This window comes from Vanellus vanellus (genome assembly GCF_965231255.1).
Source record: "Vanellus vanellus genome assembly, chromosome: 4".
Classification (NCBI taxonomy): Eukaryota; Metazoa; Chordata; class Aves; order Charadriiformes; family Charadriidae; genus Vanellus; species Vanellus vanellus.
The window spans coordinates 79,546,965-79,561,573 of NC_138909.1; the positions used below are offsets into that span (position 1 = coordinate 79,546,965).

The 14,609-nt window shown below is 44.6% G+C and overlaps 1 protein-coding gene across 2 annotated transcripts in view; it reads left to right on the forward strand.

The window, feature by feature from the left end:
- Positions 1-580: 580 nt before the first annotated feature.
- Positions 581-14,609, forward strand: part of IRF2 (interferon regulatory factor 2) — a 44,060-nt gene continuing 30,031 nt past the window's right edge. Inside the window, exon 1 of one of the 2 annotated variants that reach the window (XM_082482302.1) lies at positions 581-816. The gene's annotated coding sequence lies outside the window, so the exon portion shown is untranslated. Of the gene's footprint in view, positions 817-6,834; positions 6,876-14,609 lie in introns of those variants that run through there. The other variant, XM_082482304.1, reaches the window with a different exon arrangement.

Below are 14,609 nucleotides of genomic sequence, written 5' to 3' on the forward strand. Positions count from 1 at the left end.
GCTGCTTGAGACTCGCTGGGCTCGAAGAATCACAGAATAGTTTGGGTCAGAAGGGACCTTTAAAGGCCATCCAGTCCAACCCCCCTGCCATGAACAGGGGCACCTTCCACTACATCAGGTTGCTCAGAGCCCCGTCCAACCCGACCTTGAATATTTCCAGGGATGGGGCGTCCACAGCTTCTCTGGGCAACCTGGGCCAGGGGCTCACCACCCTCACAGTAAGGAATTTCTTCCACCTATGGAGTCTAAATCTCCTCTCTTTTAGTTTAAAGCCGTTACCCCACGTCCTACGGCGACCGGCCCCGCTACGAGGACCCACCGCGCCCTCCCTGCAGGCCCGTGACCCGGCCCTGCTTCACAGGCAGCGTGCCAGCCCCCGACCCCCCCCACCCCCGTTCCCCCAGCGGGAGCCGAGAGGCCGGCAGCCTCCCGTCAAAGCATCCCCCAGGCTCCAGCGGGGCTGCCGGGGCCCGGCGGCTGCAGCCCGGGCTCCGTGCCGTGCCCGGAGGCGGCGGTGAGGGGCGCAGCGCCCTCCCGCTCCCGCCGCAGCCCTGCCCCCGCCGCCCGGCCCGGCCCGGCCCGGCGGAGAGGCGGGGGGATTTCCAAGCGCCGCCGCCGGCCGCCTCGCTTGCTTCCTCCCCTTGTTTTGCTTTCGATCTGGGCCTCTCGCCGCCCGGGCGGAGGCGAGGGAACTTTTTTTTTTCGTTTCGCTGCCGCGGGTTGATTCAGCGCCTGTTTTCATTTCCATTTCGCGTCCCCTGGCAACGGCGGTAACCTTGAGGAATTATATAAGGGCCGCGGCGACGCGCCGGCAAGGTAATTTTATTTTTTTTTTTAACCATTATTATTTTTCTATTTTAAAGATAAGAGAGGGCGGCGGGTGTCGGGGGAGACGCGGCGGGGGGGGAGGGGGGTGTCCCCGCTTGCCGCCGGGTGTGGAGCTCCGGCGGGCAGACAAAGGAGGGGACGGTGGGGTCCGGAGGGCCGGGGCGCGGCGCGGGCCGGGGCGGCGGGGACACCCCACACACACCGCCCCACCGGCTCCCCGCACTTGTTGCGGGGCTGGAGGCTGCCGGTAGCCCCTGGGGGGGGTGGGGGGAGAAGCGGCGGAGGGGCTGCGGGCGGGGGTCGCGCTGTGAGGGGTGAGGCGGGGGGGGCCGGGGCGGTCCGTTACACAAGCGGCGGGGCGGCGCCTTCCCGCCTCTCCCCGTCCTCAGCGCCTTCAGCCTCCCCTCTCGCCCCCCCATGGCGGCCGGGGAGGGGTGGGGGGGTCCTGCCGCTGTGAGGGGGTGCGGAGGGGTGGGTGCCACAAGATGGAGCGGGGCCTGAGGGCGGGGGTTAGGCCGCCGCGGTGGGTTGTGAGGGAGCGGCGGAAGGAGGAAGTCCCGTGAAGTGCTGGCAGGGCAGGCCGCCCATGGGCGGCGGTGCTTCCTCGCTGCCCTGCGGCAGCGGCAGCAGCAGCAGCAGCAGCAGGAGGCCTTTCCCCCACTGTCCCCAGACCTGAAAGTAAACACACCTCCGGAGAGCAAGCGTTTCTGTTTGCCCCCCCCCCCCTTGCTGTGTGGTCTCAATGGATCCAGCCATGGCAAGTGCGTCGTGTGAACGCTCAACACGCCTCGAACTGCGCTCTGCCTTCTGTTTGAGTGTTTTGTTTTGGGGTTGGTTGTTCTTTTTTTTTGGTGTATATTTTATTATTTTTTTCAGGAATAATCCCTTTTTCTTGGCGGGCGCGGGCTCGCTGCGTGGAGGTTCGTGGGGCGCTGCCGTGCGCCAGGGCCAGCGTGTAGAAGGGGCCAAGGCCTGGCCGTCATCCCACGGAGGAAACTTATGAACAGGGGTTCTGTTTGTGTGGAGCGCTGAGGGTCAAATTCCGAGCGCCTCACAATGTCAGGGGTCAAAGTTGCAAGTGCTTGGAGAATTGGATCCCTCAGCCCAGGTGCCCAGAGATATTTGGGTCTTTAACTCCCCTTTTGGTTGGTGTGAGCACCTACACAGCAGAGTGAGGCTTATTTATTTAGACACAGAGCTCAGATAAAGCAGTTTTGGAGTGCAGAACTTTGCTCCCAGTTAGTGTATGGTTCTAATTTATAGCCAGGTTCACCGTGCTAAGATCCTGCAGAGAGCAGTCTCTTGAATGTAGGAGTGGTTGTAAACTACAGCCTCAGTTTCTGGAGATGAAATACGGCATGTTTAAGTTTATAGTTATTTTATTTAGGTCTTAAAGGATTTGCATATAATACCGTTTGCAGAATGCCTGCGCTGGTACCATAGAAAGAGAGTTGAGTGGAGCAGCAACATTTAAATTCACCCTAATACGGAAACGGTGACATAATTATAAAAGTAGCTGAATTGATCTGTGAGGCAGATGGATTACGACTTAATTGCAGTCTTTACATGCCACCAGCCCCTTTGGAGACATCAGCATCCTTCTCTGGCCCCTGTTGGTAACGTCCCACAGGGGAATTGCTTCCTGTGCCTCGTGTGCAGCAGTTCCTTTTCACTGGTGAATGGTGGTGGAAGGTCTGAGACTCCCAACTTCTTTGACACGGTATCGCTTTAGTGTTGTCACGTGCCATGCTGCTTTTCTTCAGCTAGGTACCGGCACAGTGAGGTGTCAGCCTGCTAACCCTGGTGGTGCCCCTCTGAGGCTGGGGGGTCCCAGCTGGTCAGCAGAGTGGTCAGCCACTATATTTGACATGTATCTTTGCAGAGCCACCCGGTTACTTGCTGACTGCAAAAGTGACAGATTTCAGAAGATGTCAAGTCAGTCTCTCGAGAAGAGCTGTTTATCACAGGCCACATTACATGGAAAGGGGTAGCTAAGAGGTATGAGAAGTCATGTACAAGCTGATGGGAAGGGGGATTAAAGACCCCAGTCTCTGTTGGGTGGAGGTCTTTGATATGTGGGACCGGGTGGAGTTAGAGAGAGGCAGAGTCTTAATGCACAGTTGAGAAAATGATGCAGAAAAAAAGGAGCTAAGATTCAAGAGGAAATGGAAATATTTTTGTAATAGAAAGAATCTCCATTAGAAGAATGGGCTGTATGTAAATAAATTTGCAGCCAGGCTATGTATGCTTTAAGTTAAAACATATATTTATTTATATATACTATGTATATATTAATAGAAGTTTAAAAACCAAATGGTGGGGAAAAAAAGATGAAAAATGTAAAATTTGCCATGACACATCCTCTCTTGAAGAGGAGCACCATCCCCATGATATTAAAATGCTATTAAAACATATCCATGATACAATACTCAGAGTATCAGCAACGCTGCGGAAGCTCAGTTACTGTAGAGCCAGAGTACAGATGGCATAGAGGACAGAGTGGCCTGCACGTGAATGAAGTGGGATACTTTTTGTTAAAGAGGAAATAATTGTTTTGGGAAGTAACACAGGATCTCATGAATTGATGTTCTAGGCCTGTATAGGAAGAGTAGAGATCAGGGCTATATGACTGTCTGCCCAACCAAAGGGTTGACAGTGACTGTCATATATTAAGAGAGAGTAGAGAAGCTACAAAAGTAGGAAATAGGATGATAATGGGAGGCCTCAATTGCCACCATGTAGATTATGTCATGCTCCAACATGACATTTGCCCAGGTACTAACTTTTTAGATGCCAAAACCCCCTGCTTCCTAGGAGTAGCTTGCAAGGGTGTCCTGTGGGTAGCTACTCTTGCTGGACGAGGTCCTGGCCAGCAAGAATTAAGTTCAGAATTTTACGTTAAAAATGCCAGCTAGCTATGGCGTGACAGCGATCATAATGTACTTAGACTCAGTGTTGCTACAGGAGCAATAAAGCCAAGGCGTGTTGTGGCAGTGTTTAATTTTCCAAAGTAAATCTTCATAAAGCAAGGAAAAAAGTGAGTAAAATGGTGCAAGGCAGCCAAAAGTCGAAAATACTTGCAGGTGGCATGTAATTCTTCAAAGACACTGTAATAAAGGCTCAGATCAATTGTGTGGCATCTGTAAGAAATACCAAAACAGCTGAGCATGCTGACAAGCAAGGTAAAGGAACTCAGTGGAAGTAAAAAGACATCTTTCAGAGGTTAAAGCTTTGTCTCCAAATGGGAAAGGTGGGAAAGAACATAAAATCTGTGTTAAACACAATAAGGTAGGCCAAAAAGAGTCATGGAACAAGTTGCTAAAGGCATGAAAACAATTAGTAAATCCTCTTTCAAATGCATCAAAAGCAGGAAGCCTGCTGATAAGTGATCCATGAGTAGAAGGAGTGCCCAAGGAAGATAAAGTCATAGGAGAAGAGTGAAACAAATTGTTTGAGCCTTGCTTCACTGAGGAAGAGTGTAAGGAGATTCCCTTGCAGGAAGTTTTTTCTTTTTTTACGGAGTGAGCACGTTGGAGGATTTCTCCCAAACTGAAGTGTCTCTAAGAGAGGGTGTCAGAAGGAACCATTAAGGGTGAAGTAGATGGCTGGTGGCGATTACTTGTTGAAGAGTTTCGAAGGAACTTAAAATATGAAATTGCTGATACATTGCTTCTTGTGTGTAACTTGTTGCGCAGGCCTGCCTCAGTGCTCCAGGAATAGAAGGTGACAAATGGCCTGTCAGTTTTTCAAGGTTTCTGGGGAGACCGAGAACTTCAGGGTGGTCATTTTTGTTTGCTTGTTTGTTTGCCAGGGATTAGCGAATGGGATTAGTGACCACGGGTATAAATGTGATACATTGACAAAGACTAGGCCTGACTTTTGTTGAGGAGGAGTTGTGCGTCATGAGTCTCTTGGAGTTCTCTGAAGGCTATTGCTGAGCTGTTGTTGAGGTCTGGTTGATACAGTCCTTCTTAAAGCAGGGCCAGTTTCAAAGTGGGATCAGATTGCTCCAGGGTGTATGGTCATGGTCAGTTTGCTCTGGGAAAGGAGATTGCCAGTTGTCCCTCCCCCATCGTCTCTCCAGGGCATCATACAGAGGAAGGATAGGTGGTGATATGACAGGTTTGCTGGTTGTATTAACTCATTTGGAGCATGAAAATCCTGATGGCTGAATTGCAAAGACTGCAGGAGGAGCTCATGTTGAAAGTCCAGATGTAAGTTTGCAAAGGAAATTCAGTACAGACCAATGTGAGTGTAATGCACAAGGAAAGGAATGCAGTCTTAACTTTCTGTACACGAGGTTTGAACTGACTTTTTATTTGGGAAAAGACCATACAACACAGATAATGCTATGAAAAATTAAGCTCTGTGCCCAGAAGTAGCTAAGAAAGGAGAAGGAAGGTTAGGAATTATTAGGTAGGAGTAAAAGAAGAAATGGAAAACACCATCATGCCACTATAAATTCATGTTGCTCCCCTCTCCTAAATAGCGTTAACAATTTTTGTTCCCCCATCTCAAAAAGGATGTAGTGAAAGTTGATGAGCTACAGAGAAGGGCATCAAAGACGATCAAGGGTATGAAAAAGCTTTTGTGAAAGAGTAAGTAGCTTGTAAAAGAAGTGACTGAAGAGGATGTGGGGATGTTCTTTAAAATCATTAGTGTCATGAAGAAAGCAAATAGGTAATAGTACAGATAAGATAAATGCGACCCAAATAAAACAGGAGGCAACTTCAAAACAACAGGAAGTGTTTGTCCTGCAATACGTAAATCATGATGTTCATGGCCTTCGCATGTGCCAGGAGTTTACGTGGGTTCACGAGTGATTTGGCCGTCTGCAGGAGAGAAACTTGCTATGCAGCTTAGCAGTCAGAACAGTTCAATGTCAAATTTTGGGCACTGACTGCCCACAAATTGTTGCAGATGCTGATCAAGAACTATTGCTGCAAACTGCAAATAGAAACCTTCTCCACTGAGAAGCATAAGCTACGTCTGTTTGCAGATAACGTAGAGAAGCAAGACCGTGTATTGCCCTTTGTTATGTGAATCTTGTGGTATAAGATCTTACGAAACTTCCAGAAAAAAAATGCTTCTGTGATGATCCTGTTTAAACTGTGCTTATTACCCCTGGACTTGTTAACCTGACACAAGTTACAGTCAGGTTTAAGTGCATCCTGTATGTATGTAACATTGCAAAGGACGGTACCCTAGCAAAATTCCTCTGATGTTTGCCGGAATAGAACCTCAGTTTATATTTTGCAGATCTTCTATTGAAAGTCATAGTCCATTTGTAGGTAAAGAAGTATAACTAATCATGTGTTACTCTTCTTATCTCTGTGACTCAATGGTAAAGATTGCCCTTTTGAAACTCGATTCTTCAAAGGCCTACAATGATTGTGATATTGAGGGCATAAACCATAAGGTAATGTTTGCAGAAGTTTTATTGTAGCTTGTGGTGCTATAAACTGTGATTAATGCAAAACGTTTTCTGGTTTGTCCTTTGAGATCACAAGTGCAAAAGCAAAACAACAAATAAACAAGCCAAAAAGATTCTGGGTACAGTGAATGAGAGGAACAGGTTTATTAAGTTGCATATTCCTCATGTATGCATGACATTATGGAAAAAATCGTTCAGTGTAATTAAATAATTTCCCCTTGTTTTTTTCAGAAGTTTTGTTGGAAGGTTCTTCCTTGTACTGACTGTGTGTGAACTCTTGTGTTAGGATTAAAATAGATTAAGATAGCCAGTAAGAAAACCTGGAATCAGCAATTAACAGTTATTATCAGTTAGTGCATGTTAACAGTTAAGAGTTTAACGTCTGTGCATATATATATGCACACATACATATCTACATATATATAAAAATATAAAATTAGATGGTTTGTATATAGCATAATTAATACATCATATAGCACACATTTCTTATTGATAGAATGTAAAACGGTTTTAAAACTTGCTCTTCCAGTTAGTGCCAGACGTTTTCAGTTTCTTGGGAGCTGATGAAAAGTTGCTGTTTTTTTGAATGAGCTGGGGAGAAAAGAAAGAAGTGGTAAGCAGTAAAGTAATGTTTGGTTTCTTGATGTGTAATACACTGCAAGCCTGGCTTTGTGTATATTGGAAATCTTCTGACCCCTTTGTTTGCTTGGGGGCAGATTGCAACAAATGTACAGCAGTCTTTAGTACAAGGCAGACCTTGTATCTTGTTGCAGCTTGGACACAGGCATCCAGGAGCAAATCCGCCTGCGTGTGGCATGTTGTTTCACCCAAGGTACAGAACTAAATTCTAACTTTAAATGTTTTTAACATTCAGTTGTTGCTGTATAGGTTGCTAGATTTCAAGATGAGCTTGGAAGTAATAATTTCTCTATTCTTGCCCCTTAAAGAGTAGAGCAGATTACAGTTTGATAGTTTTTCAGCAAACCTTTACGGGTTTGGTTTGTAGCCCCCAGCATATCTGGTGTTAGGAATGGAGTTAAGCTGTGGCAAAAGCAAAAGTATTCATGTTTGTCCTTAGTTTGGACTGCATGTGGCAGTGCATGGTGTATAACCATTTCCCTTCTGCTGTAAAATTATTTTAAGTACTTTTTAATTTGAAGACTTACATGCTTGATATCAATATAGCACAAAAGAAGGAAGTATTGCTTATGGCTTTAAGACAGTGTGAAAGTATGGTTAAGTTCTGCTTTTTGGTGTGTATGGAGGGTTATGTGTGATTTGAGGGGCTTGGTGAGTGCACGGAAGACAAAGTCTGTACTGTAATATTCCTATTGCTGTTGGACATGCTTGACAGCATTGCAGGCAGACCTCTTACATCTTGATCTAAGCGTGATAACGCCTTAATTCATTAATAAGTTTGAGTAGCAATAAGTTTAGGTCTTCATGTGCCTTTCATGCCTATGTATAACGTGCGTTTGGTGCATGATGTGGGCTTTTGTGCATTTGGTGTGCTGGCTGCTCTTTTAAGGTGTTTTGTTGAATAATGTAAATGTGCTTTACATGCAACTGAGAGATTAATCCAGTGGAAAATACTAAACTACTGAATAGAATTGGATGTATGTATGAATTTGTAAAATCAAAATCAAACACTCCCTACCCCCAAGTCCATTCCAAAATTGTGACAGCATTTCATAAAGTTTATCTAAAATAAAAATAATTCCATAGTAGGAAAAAAGGCGGGATAGGAGACTAATGTTTTTAAATTACTGAAAGGTTTCCTGCAGGTTCTGAAATCGCAACAGTGTTAGGTGAAAAAGATGAAAGCAAAACTTGAGGATAAAATTGAAACCAAATATAAACAAAAGTGAAACTGACTCCATCGGTTTTCATTTCCCAGTTGGCAAAAATGAAAGAACAAACACAGAGCAAAGAAGCATGACAGCTGAACTTGAAAAATTATTTAAATTTTTATTATTTATTTCATATGCTGGTAAATTTGACTTCTGCATGACAGTACTTCTTTAGCAGACTACACAGTAGGGAGTAGGAGTTGCTCGCCCTGGTTTATCTGAGTACCACTTTTCCCACCCAGTGGTCTGAGCGACGGCCCTGCAATACGGGAAGCAGCGTCTTTGTCAGTCACGGAAGTAACGTTTTGAAATGCTGTGGCAAATGCGTACAGAAAGGACAGGGGAGGTGATGACATCCAGTATGATGAAAGCGAGTCATTCAGCTGGTAGGTGCGCTTGAAATTTATTCATGTTGAGATGTGAATTGCTAATAGGATCTGGTATAAAATATTTCATGGCCTTTGTTTTGCTCCCCTCGCCTTTGGGGTCATCCACTTAGATCTGGGTCAGAGCAACAGTAACCAGAAGATGTTATCTGATGTCAGCTTTGCTGATGACATGCAATGACTTCGAATGGTTTCGCTCCATTTCCACAGATCAGTTAGCAGCTAGAGGGTCCTTTTTGACCTTGAGAACTAGCTGGCGAATTAGTCAAAAGATGGCCAAACATTGAGCGGCTGTGGAATCTCGAATTAATATCCTTCTCATGCGTAGAGACACATGCTCTTGGGCTATATCGACCAAAATGTTGGTTGGGTGTTGAGGGGAAGCTTAGACAATTGCTGCTCTGCTGAAGCTGTACTAGCGTGAAATGAAAGACTTTGATGCCAGAGGTCTAATTCTCACACATTTGCAAACATTGCATTTGAGCATATCCGAACTAAATTCTTTGGATGCCGAAACTGTTCTGGAGATTTGAGATTGATGAGGGAAGCTGATGAAGACTAGCTTTGTTTAGTTTAATAATATTTTTCTGGCTTAGATGGGAAACGAAGATGAGTTTAGTGGCCTCACTCTAGCTCAGTAGTATTTTAGGAAACTTGCAAGATAGAAATAGCTGCTGCAGATCAGAAATTAAGGCTGTGTCATTGCTGTTGGTCTGTGGTGAACACAAAAACTTTAAATTGAGAGCACATTTTGTAACTGATCTTATTAACTATTCATATCTCAACATGAAAATGAGTTAAGAAGTTACTGTATGTCCTGTGGCAGTGGAAAGAGTAGCATTTTTATAAAAAGGAGAATTACATCATACCCTTTCAACAAGCAGCGGTGTTAAGCATTTAGTACTTAACACTCTTTAAGTGCAAGCCTTTAAAGTGTATGCACAGAAGAAAGACATTTCTCTGTTAAATTCTCCAGTGTCAAGCAATATCTCTGTAATAACTAATTCAATTTATTTTTTGTGCTCAACACATCTGCTTCTTTCATGGTGCTATTTTTGTAACCGTAAATAAGTGCATGTGACAGACATGTTTCCAGCTCGCAGTGTGGATGATTCAGAGTATCCCAGCCCCCAAGTCTGTGCCTGCTGTGGTCTGCCTGTAAAGCAAACGTCTAAGTAAGCGGGAGTGTTTTTTACAAATCTGAAATAGCATATATTTTTCTTTAATACCTTCTCTTGCAAGTAAAGGAGAAACTGCTTTCTTGAAAGGTCTGGTTTTGGTGCTTGCTGTGAGGTTAAGCAGAGGTGGTTTATGTCTTTTGCTCTCGGATCTGGGTGCTGCGCTAGCGATTAGGAGTTTGGGTAGCAAAAGTGTAGGTGTGGGTTAGCTATTAACTGCAGTGGCAGAAACTGCCCTTGCCCAGACAATAAAACGAAAGCTTTAAGCAAATATTAAATCGCACTTTAGTGTAGTGTGCAAATAGTTTTTGCTGTGTGTTGCAGAACAGTATGTTATACAAACAAAGGTAGCTGTGAGAAACAAGCCCAATCTGAGCAAGGTGGATTACATCAGGTGCAGGTCATGGCCGGTGAATGGGAAAACTCTTCCTTGAACACATTTCTCAGTATTAGCTATCTGGAATAATTTTTCTGCCTCTCTGAGTGCCTCTAAAATGTCATTGTCTTCTCTGCAATCCTGCCTGAGCCTCACAAGCCACCAGTGTGGGAACACTGAAATGAAGGACTTTTGTTTTACGATGGCTGCTTTTCTTCTATATAGCACCGTATAAAGCACTGACCCTGTACTTGGGCAGAAGAATGCTAGACAGGACACGGAAATGAGGTCTGCCCAGGCTTTAAAAAGTATTTTTAAAGTTTCAGATCCTGATCTTGCAGATGCTTGCATGTGTGATTTTTCCACTGCTTTCAGAGGGACACATGTAGGAAACATGTTGTGCTTGGTAAAAGTTTTAGGGATGTCTCTTGTAAACCTGGTCACAGAGCACATAAGAGTGTCTTGGTCTAGCAGAGCCATGGAGACTCTTAAAAAAATGCTGTAGAGTTGCATCAGTCTGGTAAAAGAAGGGATTCTTGATAATTGTTTGAGCCTTAGTAGCCTTAATAGCCTCCTAGTTTTCACCAAGCTGGAAAATTCTTTATGAATCAGGTGTCAAATGCAGAGTTTTCGACAGCTTTCAAGAGCACACAGGGATTGAATTCTGTGGATACTGACTGACACAGCTAAGCAGCAGCTATTACGTGTTGGTATTCAGGACTGGACTCGCGTGTGAGCACTTAATTCTGGAATAAAATTGATTTATTGGGGGATAACTGCTCCCCAACCCAAGGAATTAATTATTCCCTGACAACCATGCCAGCAATTTTCTGGTTGTAAACAAGCCCTTCCCAAACTTGTCTGAGTGAAGGACAGCTCTGCTACTGAAAAGTCACCACCGTCTCTCTTCTAGGCAGTTTTTGGGGGAAAAACAGTAATCACCTGCTGCAGACCGTCACCTGCATTGTCATCCTGATGCCACCAGAATCTGACATTTCCATCTTCACTCCAGGCAAGACCTGGTGAGTGAACCAGGTTCACTTTACAAGTGAAGGAAACCCACAGGAAACAAAGTATTCCTTTAAAGCTGACAGTAAAGCAATCATTCTGTATTGTCACCAGACCTGCAGGCATTCATGTGCGTGCAGATGACTGTGGTGGTAGGGGTGCTGTGGAGATGATCTTTCACAATCTATTTGTTGGAAGCCTGGGACAAGTTCCCAGCTGATGTAAGTCACTGCGATGCCAGAGAAGTGAATGGGCTCAGCCACAGACATCGTGTTGTTCAAGTGTCGCGATAACGTTCAACGTAGCAGTCAGTGCGAGCGAAATTTTATTGTTTGTATTGAAAGGTTGAAGTGTTGTTTTATTGCAGCTAAGTCCAGAAGCAACAAAACAGCCTTCTGGTTCTGTTGTATTAAAATAAGATAGCTTTTCTTCAGCGCACTTCTAGTCTGCTACCAAAGGCTACCTTTAATGATGCCTGAGATCACTGCAAAATAACAACTCACGTCTTTGCTGCTGAGGGAGAATAGGCTTTGCATGGAAACCAAAGGAAAGAGTCTGTTTTGATGTGTAATGTCTGAATCCCAGCCAGGGCATGTTAACACCCTTTGGGTGGAACAGAAATGCTATAGAGCTGATGAAACACACTCTATATACAGTATGAGTTCCCATTGTACGTTTTCCTGGGCATGTTTATCATGCAGGCTGTAATGCTGATTTCAATACATGTTTGAGGTATTTGCTGCCTTTGTTTCGTTGGGTTTTTTTTTTTTTTTTTGTTTTGTTTTGTTTTGTTTTTTCAGGGAATGTTGGGATGATTGGGGTGGGTTTTGCCCTCTGTCCCTAGAGGACGCAAGGGCTTTTCTTCCTTCTACCTTTGTGTGACTGTCTTGGGTACAGCAGCGGGAGAGGAGGGCATGCTGAATGCTTTCCTCCTCCTCCATCTACCCTGCACCTCCCTACAGCCCGAGGTGGGCACAACCTGGCTCCTACAAAGCAGGGGCTTGGGAAGTTGGGTAGCTGTTGCTTGCTTGAATCCATCCCACAGCAGCTGGATTCCCAGGTGTTTCACCACCTCACAGAGCTTTCCCTTTGCCAGCCACGGTCCTGTTGTAGCCGTGCCACGTTTGGTTTGAGAACCCAGGGAAACAGGTGAAATATTGCTCGTTGGTTGCCTGTACAGGTTCTTCCTAATGGCTAGGCTGTGCCTTACACCAGCCTTACACCAGCCTGCGCCTTCCCACCCTGCCTGCTCTCCAATTCTTGGCTTTCTGGCCTATCTTGATGGAGTTTCCTCCTTCCTGCAGGCACCTGAGCAAATAAGATACCACCTTTCCTGCCCGCAGTGAATTATTTTTCTTGGTGAAGGGCAGGAAGGATATAGCATGCTCACGGCGTCTTTGCTGCTGCCACCAAAGCGTTAGAAAAGAGCAGGAAAAATACTGCCATTGCTACAGTGTGGATCAAGAGTCAGAGCCAACACAGGAGCTGGGTCTGTGGAGCCGTTGGTGATGGGGTATCCTTTAACAGAGCACAAGGTGAGAGGAACTTAGTGATATGCAAATCCACCAGCAGAGTCCTGATGTTTTCCCCATCCCTCCCTGTTCAACAGAGCATCATTGGCAGAGTATTCTTAGGGAACAAACTATCCATGAATCTGGAAGTCTCGTATGGGGTTTTATGTGTGTTTTCCTGCTTCCGATCTGTTTTCAACTCCAAGAGCTTCAGGATTTTATTTTGAACCCTTAACCCTTGCACCTCTGAGAAAGGCAGTGCCCACTTTTCCTCATTTACTAATCCTACTTTATTTACGTGTTTTGCTGTCAATTCCAAAAAAGATATGGATATTTGCATAATTTGGGGTTATCATAAAGAAGTCATGCTAATTCTGCTTCCTCAGAATCAGCGGTGAGATTCTCCTTCTCATGGCAGATGGGCAGAGGTCTGTCTCCCCACGAGTTGGGGGCAGGGGGATTTCAGGTGTCTGAAATTGGTGCAGCTGAGTAAAGTGCCATTCAGTTGTCTGTGTTTTGGTGTCAATCTCACATTTCTGAAGTATTTCTGAGCAGGTGAGGCTAGCAGGTTTTCTTACCCAGGAAAAGCCTCTGTCCCTCTGGTGAGCTTGTCTTCCGAGCAGGGCTTTGTACGCACGGTTAAACACATACTTAACTTTAAAAGGGGCATCCACAGTGGAATGGTTGAAAAAGGTTGTCCTGTATGCAAAATCCTATGTGAAGACAGAGTCCAGGCTGTGACCAAGGGACAGAATTTTGCTCCGAGTACTGTTCCTTAAAATAAGATCATGTTTCCATGTATCCTGGAACAGTCTTGGCGCAGGGACAAACAGAGAACCCAGTTCTCTGAATCCTAAAATTAGCGTATGGTCTCATTTCAGCATATCTGTTTGGTCACACAGGATGATTGATGCTTTTCTGAACTACATCAGCATTAACAAACGAAGGGAATAGTTTAAAAGTTTAACAGCAAAGCACAAGTACGAGATAACTGTTTTTTTTTTTAAGAAAATATTGTCAGTTCTGTATTTGCAGAGAAAAGAGAAATAGATATCCTGTAATATTCTTCACAAGTCCTCTGGGGACCAGATGTTTTTTCACAGCTCTGGAGAAAGGCTGTGACATATTTCACAAATGCACCTCAAAGGATCTTATCCCACCTCACCTTCTCACAACCATTAATAGCATTTCATATACTGGCAAATCTTTTAACTGGGTACTTTGTGGTAGGGAAAGAAGAATTGCATTTTCAGATTATTTTTTTTTTTACTTCCATAGAAATATATTTAAAAAAAAAAATCCATAGGCATAGAGTAGCTTGTGTTTTTGGGATAACCTTTGTGCCTTTTTGGTTATCCAGACGCTGTCAGAGGGAGTGAAAGTGAAGGGAAGAGGACATCTCGTACTGATCAGATGTAATGCCTGCCATGCTGTTGCTTTCACTTTCTGTCTACCGCTGCCATAATTCTAGTGAAGAGCTCTTCATTCTCAAAGGTTACACTTTCTGTATGGCAGGAGTGTTTTCTCCGTCAGGGAAAAAACCAGAAGTCAGACTTACTAGAATGTTTTAGCAGAGAGTAGGGAGGACTACAAGCTCTTTATTGAACATTTTGGAGTGAAAAATATTTGTGTATATATATAGATTGCAGCCATCACTTAATATTTTCTAATGTCTCTTTAAAGAGGAACAGCTCTTGAAAATAGTTAATATTTTTCTAATATATCTTTGAAAATAAATGAGTGCTGTGAGTTTCCTTCTGAAGAGTCTTGCATGAAGAATCTTAGAAAAATACATCTTGTGAATTAGTATAGAGCTGAAATTCAGTATGATTTACTGTGTCTCAAGGACGCTGTGGTGACAACTACCTGCTCAATGCCCTTTGTGTGACTACTGAAAACATTGTTGTACCCGTGCTTCCCACTCATACACCGTTGGGACTCTTCTTTCAGCTCTTCTTTTCAGCTAGGAAATTGGCTTGCATGCTTCACGCCAGGCTGCTGGGTGTGATTCTCGTGTAGAAAGTTCATTTTCAAGCGC